We start from the raw sequence: 15,055 nt of genomic DNA on the forward strand, positions 1-15,055 counted from the left end.
ATATATATATATATATACTCCGCATAAATCACCAAACATCATATATAAAAATATATATACTCCACATACTTCAAATTAATTAAATAAACAACTAGGGCGTTACAACTCTCCCCAAATCACAGAATTTCATCCTCGAAATCTTACCTCAAGCAAACAACTCCGGATACGACTCCTGCATCCTACTCTCCAGCTCCCAAGTCAAACTTTCACCAGTCGCTCCACCCCAAACGACTCTCACAAGAGGTATCTCTTTACCTCTCAAGGACTTCACCTTTCTGTCATCAATCCTCAACGGCATAGTCTCCACAGTCAGGTTGTCCCTAACCTGCACATCATCCCTTGGAATCACATGAGAAGGATCCGCAACATACTTCCGAAGCTGAGAAACATGAAACACATCGTGCAAGTTCGAAAGATGTGGTGGCAAACCAACTCTATATGCCACTGTACCAACTCTCTCTGAAATCTGATACGGGCCAATGAACTTAGGAGTCAACTTTCTCGACTTCAGCGCACGACCAACACCCGTCAAAGGAGTGACCCTCAGAAAAACATGATCACCCTCCTGAAACTCAAGATCCTTTCTCCGCTTGTCATGGTAACTCTTCTGTCGACTCTGCGAAGCTTTCATCTTTTCTCTTATCAACCTGACTTTCTCAGTAGTCTCATGAACCAAGTCCGGTCCCAACACAATACTCTCACCCGACTCAAACCAGCATAAAGGAGTCCTACACCTCCGACCATACAAGGCTTCGAACGGTGCCATACCAATACTCGAGTGATAGCTGTTGTTATAAGTAAACTCAATCAAAGGCAAGTGACTATCCCAAGCTCCACCTTGTTCAAGCACACACACTCTCAACAAATCTTCCAACGATTGAATCGTCCTCTCCGACTGACCATCTGTTTGAGGATGATAAGCCGAACTCAACCTCAACTTCGAACCCAAGGCGTCCTGCAAACTCTTCCAGAACCTAGAAGTCAACCTCGGATCTCTATCCGACACAATACTCGACGGAACACCATGAAGTTTCACCACACTGTGAATATAAATCTCTGCTAACTGCGCTACCGGATAATTGATATTGATAGGAATGAAGTGTGCCGACTTTGTCAACCGGTCGACAACAACCCAAATAGTGTCATGCCCTCTCGGAGTGTTCGATAAACTCGTAACAAAATCCATAGATATACTGTCCCGCTTCCACTCCGGTACATCCAACGGTGTCAACAACCCTGCAGGCTTCTGATGCTCAACCTTGGACTTCTGACAGATCAAACAGGCATAAACGAACTGAGCAACATCTCTTTTCAAACCGGACCACCAAAACAGTTTCTTCAAATCATGGTACATTTTTGTAGCCCCCGGGTGAATACTCAACCTACTCTTGAGACTCTCCTCAAGAATCAACTTCTTCAACTCTTCATTATCAGGAATACAAACTCTACCTCTGAACCTCAGCACACCATGATCATCAACCTTAAAATCACTATCCTCGATATCATTACCTGAAGTCATCAAATCAACAAACTTCAAATCCACTTTCTGAGCTTCTCGGAGAATGTTCAAGAAGTCACTATCAATTTTCAACATTCCCAACTGTATACTCTGAGATGACAATTCACAGACAAGACTCATGTCTCTGAACTGTTCTAACAATTCAAATTCTTTTACCATTAAAGCAGACATATGCAAAGTTTTCCTGCTCAAAGCATCAGCAACAATGTTGGCCTTACCAGGATGGTAATTCAAGCCAAAATCATAATCTTTCAGTAACTCTAACCACCTCCTCTGTCTCATGTTCAGTTCCTTCTGGTCAAATAAATACTTCAAACTTTTATGATCACTGAACACCTCAAATCTGGAACCGTATAAATAATGCCTCCAAATTTTCAAAACAAAAACCACCGCAGCTAACTCCAGGTCATGTGTAGGATAATTCTTCTCATGAACACGCAACTGCCTAGAAGCATACGCTACCACCTTACCATCTTGCATCAGAACACCACCTAAGCCCAGCTTAGATGCATCACAGTACACAACAAACGGTTCTTCTAGTTTAGGCAAAATCAAAACAGGAGCAGTTGTCAATCTTTGCTTCAACTCATTGAAACTACTCTCACACTGAGCATCCCACACAAAAGATTTACCCTTACAGGTCAACTGTGTCAACGGAAGAGTCAATTTCGAAAACCCTTCTATGAACCTGCGGTAATAACCAGCCAAACCCAGAAAACTTCTGATCTCAGTTACCGACTTCGGAGTCTCCCATTGTGATACCGCATCAACCTTTGAAGGATCCACCGCAATACCACTACCAGAAATAATGTGACCCAGAAAGCTCACTTCACTTAACCAGAACTCACATTTCGACAACTTTGCATACAACCTCTTTTCCTTCAACACTTGCAATACAATTCTCAGGTGCTCTGCATGCTCCTCCTCATTCTTGGAATAGATTAAAATATCGTCAATAAACACCACAACAAACTTATCCAGAAAAGCATGGAAGATTCGATTCATGTACTCCATAAAAACACCAGGCGCGTTAGTAACACCGAAAGGCATCACTTTGTACTCGTAATGACCATAACGTGTCCTAAAGGCCGTCTTCTGCATATCTTCATCCTTCACCTTTATCTGATGATAACCAGACCTCAAATCAATCTTACTGAAAATCTTAGCACCAACCAACTGATCCATCAAGTCGTCAATTCTAGGAAGCGGATATCTGTTCTTGATCGTAACCTTGTTCAACTGACGGTAATCTATACACAGTCTCATACTACCATCCTTCTTCTTGACCAACAACACCGGTGCTCCCCAAGGTGAAACACTGGGTCTTACAAACTTCTTATCTAACAGGTCCTCCAACTGTTTCTTCGACTCAGCTAACTCATAAGCTGACATACGGTACGGTGCCATCGACACCGGCTTAGTTCCTGGAACAAGGTCAATTGAAAATTCAACCTCCCTCTCTGGTGGCACATCAGGAATCTCATCAGGAAACACTTCCGGAAATTCATTCACTACAGGTAACCCATCAATCACAGCTTGATTTTCTAACGACAATTGTGCCATTAGAGAATACATCAGAATTCCATCACGTTCAAACTGTTTCATCTGTTTCGTAGACAGAAGCTCAACTTCATCTTCTTCTTCAGCAGAAGAGAAATGCACCGTCTTATTATAGCAATTGATATGAACTCGGTTATACTCTAACCAATTCATTCCAAAGATCACATCCATACCCGTCAACGGCAGACAAACTAAATCAATCACAAAATCTCTACCAAACATAGATATAGGACACCGCAGACAAACAAGAGAAGTGGTTACTGAACCCTTAGCTGGAGTTTCAACAACCATTTCCCCTTTCATATCAGATACATCCAAACCCAACTTATATGCACATTCAATAGCAATAAAATAATGAGTAGCACCAGTATCTATAATAGCAATTAAAGGAGTACTATTAAAGAAACAAGTACCTCTGATAAGTCGGTCCTCATTAGGAGTCTGCGTACCAGTCAAAGCAAACACCTTTCCACCAGTTCTAGTCTTCTTCGGTTCAGGACACTGTGAACTAATATGACCTTCTCCATTGCAATTGTAACAGACAATGTCCCCACGCTTGCATTCAGCTAAACTGTGACCCTTCTGACCACACCTGAAGCACTTCCTATCATCTCTTCCACAAGCATTACTCTTGTGGCCTTTCTCACCACACTTGTAGCAAACAATCTCAACAGGAGCATCTCTCCTCTTGGGCCTCCTATCATCACCCATCTTTTGCTTTCCTTTGTCCGCAGGAGCACTGTAAGGCTTAGGACGATTCTGTTGTCCCTTACCCCTCCTCTCACTCATTATCTTGTAATGAGCTTTGGTGTCTTCTTCATAGATTCTACACCTGTTAACCAACTCAGAGAAGACTCTGATCTGCTGATATCCAATGGCTCTCTTGATGTCAGCCCTCAACCAATTCTCAAACTTGATACACTTGGAGAACTCAGCTGTCTCCGCACTGTAATGAGGATAGAATGTGGCAAGCTCCACAAACTTTGCAGCATACTCTGTGACAGACATGTCACCCTGTTTCAACTCCAGAAATTCAATCTCTTTCTTACCTCTGACATCCTCTGGAAAATACCTGCCCAGAAACTCCTTCCTGAACATGGCCCAGGTTACCACAGCATCATCCTGTTCCAACACAGGCAACATACTAATCCACCAATCATCGGCCTCTTCAGCTAGCATGTGCGTCCCAAACCGCACCTTTTGAACCTCAGAACACTGCATGACCCTGAATATCCTTTCAATCTCCTTCAGCCATTTCTGAGCACCGTCAGGATCATACCAACCCTTGAAAGTTGGTGGATGATTCCTCAAGAAAGTCTCTAGCATCCTGGTTCCATCGTTACCAGTCTCAACCTTAGGTTGTTGTTGAACAACTTGAGCTACAGCCTCAAGTGCAGCAACAAGGGCAGCATCACTACTTCCAGTCATCTCGAGATTCTACACGACAAACAACAACTCAGAACAACAACAAAAAGCAACATTAAAGTTGACACTCTATCCTAGGTGGCTCAACACGACTCTCCTACTTGGCCGGACGGACCAACCTGCTCTGATACCAAATTGTAACACCCCGTTACCCAAAAGTAAATAAATAATAAATAATCATCAGAGTAATTCACCAGAACGGGTATGCTACATTGCAATATCAAAATTCTTAAATAGCATATGAAACTATTTAATTAAACCACTTAATAAAAATGAAAACATAGCAGCAGAATAGTTTTCAAATCCAACAACAGCCTACGGCATTAAAGGCCTTAGCTTAATTCAACAACATTATTCAAAAGACAATAAAGGCTCCACATCAACAAGTACCAAAATTCGATACATGGAAAAGAAACAACAACAATATAAATAACAGTTCCCATCCCACGTATCAGAGCCCTAGACACGACATTGAGCCACCACCAACTACTCAGGATCACCTGCAAGTTACCCATAGGAAGGGCAACATTTTCAAGCAGAAGGGGTGAGATTCACAACAATAAATATAGATATTAAGATCTTCAATTGAATCTAACACCCTAATCATCAAACACATCATCTTGTAAACATATATATGTGTATAAGTTACAAGCAACAACAACATCCACAATACACCATGATCACAATGAATACATATAAATGCATATTCAATACCAACAACATCCATCAGATAATAACTGAAACCAACAACCAAGACTCATGCAAATGACATGACCACTGCTAAGACACCATCTTAGACTTCTTAATGAAATGCAATATGCATGTGGTACCAAACAGGACCGAAGCCCTCACCGCTTTTGAATGGTTAAAGCATTCATCAGGACCGAAGCCCTCACCGCTGTTGAGCAACTAGTACTCAAGGACCGAAGCCCTCACCGCTGTTTTATGCATATGCCATGGACCTACTTATGTATATCTACATACAACTGACCATGCAATGCAACTCAATATGACTCCCCTTTAATAATATGTATGATTCAACAATTGGCATACATTTCAACCATCATCAGTAATCATTAATCCAGTAGTTCAATCAACTAAAATAATGCATAATTATATATAACCATGCTCAAAAACAACAACATCAACCACTACTATTCAAGCTAGCAAAACAACATTCAGGAACTGTGCAGCTCGCCTCGCGAGCACATCTGCTCGCCATGGCGAGTTCACAAAAACACTAGCTCGCCATGGCGAGTTCAAGGCGAACTCGAGGCGAGTGAAAATCAGGTGCTCTCGGGAAAAATGCCATTTTCTCACTCAAATCCAAATTCTAAGTTCCCTATTCATCTTTTTAGCCTAAAAATTCCACCATTCATCATTAATATCATCTAGGTACCTTAAACCACCCCCAAAACATCTTATAACAACTTTTCAAAAATCAAGTTTTAATTTGGGCTACTCACCATGGCGAGTTGGACTGCTCGCGAGGCGAGCTATGAAGTTGCTCACTCGCCATGGCGAGCACAGCTACTCGCGAGGCGAGCGATGAACTTCTGTACGGGCAGAAAACTGGTTTTTCCCAAAAATCCCATTTTCCTTCCAATCACTCCCCAAATCAGTTTACAGATGAGAATTGAATGTTTCTATGCAACCAAAACCAAATTCTAACATCAGAACAGCAGTATCTACCCCAAAAACCATAAATTCAATTAATACCCTATTCTTCAATTTCACTCCAAAACCTGTTAAAACCAAAATCAGACTTTAAAATCTACACTATTGAAGTAAACCTCACCCTTACCTTAGTTCAGAATGAAAATGCACAGCAAAAATGGATTCCCTTGGTTCTTCTCTCTTGTTCCTGGTTTTCTCTCCCTTGGCTTGGTTTCACGTAAACTGCTTCTGACATCTAATTCTCAACTTCCCTCTTACTTAACTCCCTAATATTTCCATTAGCTCCCCATTAATTTTAATAATTATTAAATAACTCCCCAAACTCCAAAATAACTAATATTTCATACTTATTCTAATTATTATTAAACTAGCGTCCAGACGGGCACTCCCGTGCCCGTCTGTCCGCTTTTTCTACCGCGCTAACGCATGTATCTACACAAAAATGATAGGTTGGAAAATAAAATGCTACTTTTGAATAGTAGCTATTCTATGAATAAAGAGATATAAATAGACGGTAAGTGAATAAGAGAGGATTAGAACACACTATAATTGTTATTTATTAATTGAAATAGTTGTAAACATAAGATAATTGACATATCTCACATTTAACACACTTCATATACTATCAAATATGCACACAATAAAATAGAAATATAATGAAACATAAGAAAATTATAACATCAACTTGTTATCTAAAACCTTAATTTCATTGTGATTCCAAATGCACAATTAATCTCTTTAGCCCTTTGCCATTCAAAAAATAATTTCTTTAGCACTTTGCATCTCAGAAGCCTAAAATAAAGCTTTTTACATAATTACTTCATTAAAATATATTTTAGAACATGTATATAATTTACCTTTTGAACTTTCTCCCAACCCTTATATGGTTCTTATTCTCCACTCTATGGTTGAGGTTGGAATGAGTTTAGAGGTTGAATATGGGTAAAGTATACTTGAGTAACACAAAGTAAATATCATATAAGTCCAGAGGTACAAACACAAAAATTGTGTCTTTATTTATAGGTATATAGGAAGAAAAAAAAAACCACATAAAACATAAAACACTCAAAAATCACACACACACACACATATATATATATATATATATATATATATATATATATATATATATACTCCGCATAAATCACCAAACATCATATATAAAAATATATATACTCCACATACTTCAAATTAATTAAATAAACAACTAGGGCGTTACACAAACTTTGAAGACTTGGACTATAAAGTAATGAAGCTTCTTAAAGACTCGAACTCTGAAGGTCACGTTAACATTAGAAGATTATAGCCAGTTTTGTCATCTTTTGAATAGGTCGCTATCAGACTTTGATAGTACAATTTCTCTTTTTCTAACCACATGTAGAAACTGAAATTCTGGCATGTTAGACTTACGATGTTCTATGCGATGTTTCAACACAAGTTATAGAGAAACAGATGTTGAATAAAATGTTTCGAACACTAAGCTAACACAAGACAAGAGAAATGCAACGCGAAAAGTAAAAGGCACATTGAGTTTGTTAACCCAGTTCGGTGCAACGTCACCTACTCTAGGGATACCAAGCCAGGAAGGAAATCCACTAGTGTAGTCCGTATTCAATAGCTCTCAGCAAACTCCTCGTTTTCACTATATGACCTAGGACCTACCCGTACTAACTTCAACTTAGGAACTCCTAGATTTGAGATCCCATCTCACTCCCTTACAACTGATCACAGCCCTTGTGATACTCAAATAGAAAATACAATCAAAATGAAGTTACCTTCAAACAAAACAACTAAACACCATACTTCACAGCTTAGGTGCAGTTTACAAACTAACTAACTCTTTGCTTAAAAGCTTCAGAGTAGTGCACAAATTACAACTCAAACACAGTCTTAAACATGCATCAAGATGATACACGAAAGGCTCACATAAACAGACTCAAAACCCTAGATGATTTATTCTTCAAATGACGGCTTGAATAATTCTCTAAGTCTTCCTGACTTGTTTTAAATACTGAAGCAATACGGGTCAGAAGACTTGTTGGGCTTCAGAACAATCCGATGATCCAAATCACGTACAACAGAACCAGAAAAGGAAACTCCTAATATGTAGGCACACTATTAGGAACATCCTGATCACCTCCAAACTTTTCTAAGTAGATAACACAATCTTAGAAAATCACAAACCGATCTCATCCTGTGCTAAAAACACGCAGCTTGACCAACAAGAATAAAGGCGTGGGTTCCTTAAATAAAATAGCGCGTGCGTAAAATAAGGCAGGGTGCAGGTCAACTTAACCATGCCAGGATATTGGCACATCGTGTTCAACATCTCACATGAATATTTATTTTAGGCAAAAGTGAAGCCAATAGACAAATATCCAACAGAAACAAACAAAGAACTAGTATAGATTTCTCTCTCTCTCTCTCTCTCTCTCTCTCTCTCTCTTTCTTTCTCTCTTTGTCTCTTTCTCTCTATCTCTCTCTCCCTCTCTTTCCCTCCATCCCTCTCTCTTTGTGTCTGTTTTTAAACTGTTGCATTCATTACTAAATTTCAGACTCTAAACTGAAGCTTCAGACTTTGACCAGTTTAAACACTCAGAAAAAATTGAAAAAGCCAACACAGTTCAACTCCCCCTTCATGTGTTTTTCCTCACCTTCAGTTGGTATTAGAACATTGTCTTGTCTGTGCTCTGCAATTAACCGTGTCTTAGAAAAGAACATGAGAAAAACTTCAAAACATGTCTTCTGTCGAATCAAGCTCTGAAGGTACTAGTACTTGACTTCGTATTGGTTCACAAATACAATATGATTACAACAACACTTTTAGCTATAAAAAGAACAGTTATTCAGTCAGACCTCCATCATATAATGGAGATGTTGCTCATCATTTATGGTGGAAAAGTAAGATGTACAGTCATCATATAAGTTGATGATGAGCAATGATACAACATTGAATATGGTGTTGATTTTCTTGATGATCCTGAAGGAATGGTGGTGGATAGAAATAGTTTGACTGAGGCTCAGGAAAGATTTACAGAAATCAACATAATGTTCGTGGAATTCTGGTTGAAGCTCTGTCTTATTCAAAGTATACCAAGATTGTTAACAAATCCACTTCTAAGGTTATATTTGAATGACCATGTTCTACTTATGATCTTTTTAAAATGAAGGAAAATGAAGATATTGAAACAATGTTCTCAAGGTTTAAAACTCTTGTGAATGACCTTCAAGTTCTGAACAAAAGTTATATTGTACGTGACCATGTGAAGAATATTCTAAGGAGTCTCCCTGCCATGGAGACAAGAGGTTACTACCATTCAGTAAGCAAAGGGCCTGAACAAACTTAGCATTGAAAACCTGATAAGTTTTCCCAAGAGTGATGAACCTTATAAGAAGTCTAAGTCTATTACTCTGAATTATATGGGAAAATTTGTCAAATCTCCTCTAGCTGTTGAATCAGAAGAGTAGACTCCTAAGGGAGACTCTAAAGATGGTTCAGATGTTGAAGAGATAACAATTTTGACCAAATTTTTTTAGCACATGACTAAGAAGAAGAATAGGTTTCTTGGTAGATGAAATGGGTCAAAAGGATCCAACTACAAGGATAAGAAGTATGACCAGAAAGGTTGCTTCAACTGCAACAAATCTGACCATTTATTTGCTAACTGTTCAAAGTTGCAAAAGGATAGGTCAAAGAAAGAAAACTCTAAGAAGGAGAATTTCAGAAGCAGAGTCAAGAAAAGTCTCATGGCAACATGGGAAGATCTGTTGGTGTAACCCCTATAGTCCAATAGTTTATGTTAAATTTATGCTATGTATCATGACTTTTATTATTAAATAATATATGGCATTCTTTATTATATTTGTTGTAAGATTAATAAAGTCTCTAGAATAGATAGTTCGTGTAATAGAATATTAAGTGTGACTTAATCATGTGATTACATTATCATAAAGAATGCTATTCTTAAAGCATCAGTAGTCAAGCTTTAATATAAAGGGGATAATAATAAAGTGTAGAGACTATTATGTATGTAGACTGATGACCACACCTCATGGGTCATGAATATGAGATATTAAGTCTATACATATGTATAAATATTAGGAGTAAAATTTATATTGACCCACCGTGAGAATACTACATAGTATGTTATGAAAATTTCATAAGATATTCTCAGAATGATAATGATATATACTACTCTTAGACCTGAAACCACTATGATCCCTAAATTTGGACTCAAGTGTTTTATTGTCATTCAAACGTTGTTTGTAAAAGGCTAACCATAACTTTTGTTAATGAGTACTTGACGAATCATATTGAGGGACATGAGTGTCCAAGATAGGATTTGTTCCTCCTCATAATATGAGATATTTCTTTAAGTTTCTTGATGAAATATGACTATAAAATTGCATGGCCAGGCCAAATGAAGTCAATATCAGATATTGGGCTTATTCGTTATTCAGTATATTTTGGGATCAAGAAATATAAATATTGATCTATACAAGGTTGACAAAATCTATGTCATTTTTCTGAAAACCGTCTTGCAAAGGTTCTTAAACCAACAGTTTTTTGTAAGCCGTTGCCGTTTCTGAAGAAAAGCGTAGCTGAAGGCAAGCACAACGCCTCGGTTTGCCACGCCATTAAAACCATTCTGGTATCCAACCACAACCCTTTTTTTGCATTTTGTTATGGTTTTTTGGCGTAGCTATAGGCCCAATATGTTGTAGTGATTCTTGTCACTATATCGCTCATTGTTTATAATAGTAATTATTATATTTAATATTATTGCCAACGTGACTAGAACCTATAGGATCACACATAATAGAATGGTCAAAAGGATAAATATAAGTTGGACTTATAATGGGTGCGTTTAGCAAATAACGCTAATTAGTTAGTAAAAGACTAAACGAGTTAATGGGCTTACGAAAGTCCAATAGTAAATTCTGACTTGCAGAACACACTTGGAGTTCTATAAATAGAACCCTTGTGCTGAAGTCAGATGACACACGTTTTCAGAAATCCTAATTCTCCCAAACCTCTACTTTTTTCTTTGCTCTGATTGAGATTCTTTTCTGCACTTACATTCTAATCACTGATCATTTCAAATTCGTAAGATCCAAGGAAAGAAAAATTGAAATTTTCATTCCGCTGCCTGTTTATGTAATCGATTTTCCTTCAAGATCTTGATGAAGAAGAAGCCAAGCTGGCATTGATGGCTTCAACATCCTCTGATGTAGAATTTGAAGCTGATTCTAAAGATGAGGATGACTTATTTTCTGAACTTTCTCGTGAAGAATTGATGCATGCTATTAAAGATCTCATTAGCCACTGTCACTCTAAAACAAAAAACAAAAATTAAATTTTTGCAAAAACAATATGATTTAGTGACAGAAGAAGCTAAACACTAAACATAGTAAATGAAAATCTCATAATAAGGAATGAAATTATGTAGAAAGATCAACTTTTCTATGTTCATAAGAGATCTGATAAACCACTTGATAAGCATGAATTTGCTCTTCAACAATTTATCATAAACAACATTGAGAGACGCAAGTAATTAGATGCTATGATTTATGGTGTACACAGGAATAGAGGATAATGAGTTGGATTCTCATAACATACACCCAATCAGAGTATGAAAGCTTCTTGTTCTGATTGTGCACAAATAGGATTGTATTCCCACTTTATGCCAGAAGCTTCAAAAGCTAAGATTTTGAACCAATCAAAACCAAAGGCTTCAGAGTCTAAGTTTCTGAACAAATCAAAACCAAATACTTCAGAGTCCAAGGTTCTGAAGAGTTCAAAACCTAAAGCTATGAAGAATTCAAGATCAAAAACCTTCAAATTGGTAAACAAACAAAAAGCTCAAAATTAGGTAACAAATCTCAAACAAAAAATTGGGCTATGCCACTAGAGTTGAAGATCAAAAGCCAAAACATTGTTTTTCTCTTTCAACCATAGGAATATTAAAAGTTTTACTTTGTCAATAAGATGATGGATCAAAACCTGCTTATGCTTAAATATGTGAGAATTTTACTTTTTCTTTTCTTCAAATAACCTCATAAATTGCCAAATTGGTCCAAACATGAAAATGTATTTACTTTGTCATTATATTATCATTATTTTCGGTACAAATATCGATTACGTATATGTTTAATTTTCTTTTAGTGTCTATATAGAGAAAGACTCACATATTTTGTTCTTTTTAAAAGAAAAAAATGAATAACTAAATAGTATAAAAGATATTCAACCCATCAAATGGTTTAAAATATAATAATATCATTAATGAATTGGTCTAAGTGGTAACGAATTTACACCTAGGTATGGCTATAAACGTTCTTGTTTTCTTGTTTTAGGCCTACCATAAAAAAATATGTTAGATTTTGCAAACAAAAAGGTCACGTATATCCAGACAATTATTAAATTTTATTTTAAACCTCCCTACTATTGAGAATAATTGGCCGGTATTTGGCATGAGGTGCAATCTATGATTCTTGTTTATCAAAAAAAATTATTGGAAATGTTGAACCTACTCATGCATTTTACAGATAAAAATTGATATTTCCACATCAAAGATTGTTAGGAAACACTACGAAATTATTAATATAACCTCATCGACAGTTAAATGCCGATGAATTTTAATCGATGATCGTTAATTTTTTATGAAATTTAGAGTTAAATTTGTCATTTCATGATATTTCTTAGCATGGTGTGATAGACAATTTTCTTTACATATTTCACGACGGAGATCAATCACGGTTAAACGGTACTGAAAACTTTTTAAAAAGCCATAATTACAAGCTACCGTGTCTACACATACCACCTGTAAAATAAAGTATCTCGCTACACTCTTAGTTATTATTGTTTTAACTTTTTAGAAATAAACAAAACTAAGTGTGTATCAAAAATAAAAACTAAACGCGGGTGTGCTAAATATGGAACAAAACAAACAAATATGGGAGGAAGCAAAGCAATCAAAAACTATAATCGTGACCTATCAAAAGGAACAAAACAAACATATATGGGAGGAGGCAAATCAATCAATAAAAATTATAATTGTGACCTGTCAATATCATGTGATCGATATGAACTCATTGAGATTTGAGAGACTACTTTTTGTTAACTATAAAACAATACAAAAATAGACCAGCAATATAATGTCTAAACTATCACAATATTTTTTATTTTAATGAATCACACTCTCTTTATTAAGTTTGTCTAATATATAAATATTATAAATAATTCTAGATGATTGACGTCGGATTAAAACCTTAGGGTATATGCTCCCATGAGTTTAACTCATTTGGTGAAGAATAATGCATAACATGTGCAGGGGCTGAGGTTCGAACTCCAGACACCCCATTTGTTCATTTTTAAGGTGAATTTCTCTAGCCACTAGATTACTTGACAAAAATAAAATAAAATCTTAGAGTATGCTAGTTAGAAAGTCTGAAGTTTAATTCTTTTCATACCAATTTAATGGACTAGTTTAACTTCTTTAAAAAAAAAAAACAAAACTTTCTGACGTACCTTGTGTTAAGAAGGACACTTTGATTTGGTAATATATTCCATTTAGCCTTTTAAAAAAAACTTCTTTAAAAAATATTTTAAATTGTGTAACATTTTTTAATTTAATTCTTGTTACAAAAATGTTTAAGGGACAAAACTGACAACTATATATAGAAATTCAATCGGTGGTGGAAAAAACTATATTTATACAATCGGTGGTTGAAAAAAAAAAATTATTCCATGTAAGACTTTATTTTTTTTTAATACACCCCCTCATGTGAGTCACGTCCAATATTGACATTGGGCTTTATTCACTATATAACTTTCATCCCTACAAAATCAATTTGTAATTGGAGCATGACACTTTTAGAATTCTGCTCTTTAGCTAACACAAAACGCTCGCGCTCAACTGAATTGACCATTATACTCCTGCGTTGGTTAACTCACGCACCTTATGATTCTGCGTGACTTAACTTACGCTGCGTGCGGAACTTAAGTCATTTAACAGCAACACAGAAACACAAGCGCACATTTTCCAACTTCTGCTCTTGCGATTTTTCCCCCTCCAAATTCGAATTTCATCATTCTTGCGCCATTCAAAGCCAATTTCACCCACAATATAAAATAAGTAATGATTATCCTACTTCATTGCAATTTTTTAGTTGAAATTTTTGATTTTTTGAAGAAATTAGACATTTTGAGGTTTTTAGAAATTTGGCTTGCATGTTAGTTTTTAGGATTGTTAGTGATGAATTAAGTTAGGAATTATAGTTTAGATGTTGTTTAGAGTGATATGTGGTAGTTTAGGGTTTAGAAATTAATTGTTATATTTCTTAATTATATAAAAATTGCACTCTATGTGTTTGGTAAAATGTCTCAATGATTTTTTTGTTTTTGTTTTTTTGAATTGCTAATGATGAAATTAGTTAGAATATGATTTGCTAATGTTGATTATAGTATGTTTGCTGCAATGTGGTAGTTTACGGATTGAAATGACATTGCCGAAATATAAGGGTTGTTGTTGTTGTTGAATTGTTGTGCAGATACGTCTCGGAGGGATATGTCTCAGAGGCCTGAGGAGAGGACTGACAGATTTAGGTTAGGGAGAGTGCAGTCCTCTACTAGTAGTGCACGGAGGGAAAAAGGATGCAATACACCCTCCTTTGGCTGGTCTCGGAGAGGGGGCGCAAGACTTGGTAAGGTTGATACTGCGGGGGATCATCGTCACAAACGGGTGCATCCCAGACGGTGGACCCAACACGATATCTGCATAAGCAGCAACATTATCAAGAGTATTAACAGGCACATAATCAGCCTTATTATGAGGAGCCTCAACAATATCATTTTGATGCGTATCAGCAGCATCA

This window comes from Medicago truncatula, chromosome 6 (assembly GCF_003473485.1).
Source record: "Medicago truncatula cultivar Jemalong A17 chromosome 6, MtrunA17r5.0-ANR, whole genome shotgun sequence".
In the NCBI taxonomy this organism is placed as follows: Eukaryota; Viridiplantae; Streptophyta; class Magnoliopsida; order Fabales; family Fabaceae; genus Medicago; species Medicago truncatula.